The sequence below is a fragment of the Vombatus ursinus genome, unplaced genomic scaffold (genome assembly GCF_900497805.2).
Source record: "Vombatus ursinus unplaced genomic scaffold, bare-nosed wombat genome assembly UNPS02015175.1, whole genome shotgun sequence".
Lineage (NCBI taxonomy): Eukaryota > Metazoa > Chordata > Mammalia > Diprotodontia > Vombatidae > Vombatus > Vombatus ursinus.
The window spans coordinates 2,558,786-2,560,140 of record NW_020954953.1 but is presented as its reverse complement, the minus strand read 5'-3'; the positions used below and the strand labels follow the sequence as shown (position 1 = coordinate 2,560,140).

The window sequence follows — 1,355 nt, the reverse complement described above, 5'->3', positions numbered from 1 at the left end:
AAAATTAAACTAATTTTTTAAAAAGGAAGTCAGGTCTCCTTCATGCTGTCAAGTGGAAAAGGCATTATTTTAGAATCATAGAGGCTAACTCAAGCCTTCTTATCCAACCCCCTCATTTTACAGCTGAGGAAAATGAGCCTCAGAGAGGTTAGATGACTTGCCCAAAGCAATACATGTAGTACGTGTCAGAGGATTTAATAAGAGGTATGGTAGTAGGACTTGAAATAGTATATAAGTAGAACTGACCAAGAAAAGATTTTCCCAAAAATTTGAAAATTTAATATTTGCTATATTTTAATATAGCTTGCATAGCTAGTTTTTAAAATATTTCTAATTGGTGGCTTGTGGTCAGTTGTGCCACCTGCCCACTCTTCCCACTCTTCCCTGGAGCTCCACAGCAAAGGTCACCACACTATGGACACAGCCAAGGACTATGCCAGAATCCTGATAAGGCCCTTGGCTTTTGTGGCATCATAGACCAAACAAGTCCTGTTAATTCCCCTTATGCATTCATCTCAGTCTTTCCAGGTCTCCAATCACGACTGAGCAGCCGGCATGGGGTGACAGCCAGCACACTGAAGGAACTTATTGGCAAGACTGTGGATGCCCTAGCAAGTGCTACTGGGCTAGTTACTTTAGTGTTAGAAGAAGATGGCACAGTTGTGGATACAGAAGAATTCTTTCAGACCCTATAAGATAATACACATCTCATGATCTTGGAAAAATTACAGAAGTGGACACTGGGTCCTAAATATGTTATTCAGAAGCAAAAAAAGTCTGGAATAGCAAGAGTCACTTTTGGCTTGTATAAGATGAATCCTAAAGACTTCTAGGATGTTTAATCATGAAAGCTACCATGTATGAGATATATTCTGTGTCCTATGACATCAAATGTACATCTACCAAAACTATGCCGAGGCACTTCTTGCTGTTTATGTCCTATGCTGCCCAAGTCACCAGACAATTTCTCATCTACACTGGAAATTACATGTTATGTGTGCTTAATGACACTGGTAATTCTATTTCTTCTCTGAAACCAAGAACCAAGGGGTGGCTCCTATAGGGAGACAGTGCCTTTCATTAAAGGAATTGTAGCAGGCTCTGTTAGTTTCCTTCCCAATGTTAACTTTTAAATGACTGGCTTCAGGGATGCTGCCTTAAATTTTTAGGCATATCATTTGCAAATAGTTGGCCACTACTGCTCAATACTAATGATGCAGGTAAATGTTAGCTGTGGCCAGCTTTTTGTTTCCTAGGAAATTCCTTTATACTAATGAGCCTGGAAGAAAGGGTATACACAATATGCTTTGGTGGCTTACTCACTGCAGTAGGCAGGGTCCTCTGTATATCCATAT

The 1,355-nt window shown here is 40.0% G+C and overlaps 1 pseudogene; it reads left to right on the top strand.

The window, feature by feature from the left end:
* Positions 1 to 414: 414 nt before the first annotated feature.
* Positions 415 to 1,063, top strand: LOC114031510 (annotated as a pseudogene).
* Positions 1,064 to 1,355: the final 292 nt, after the last annotated feature.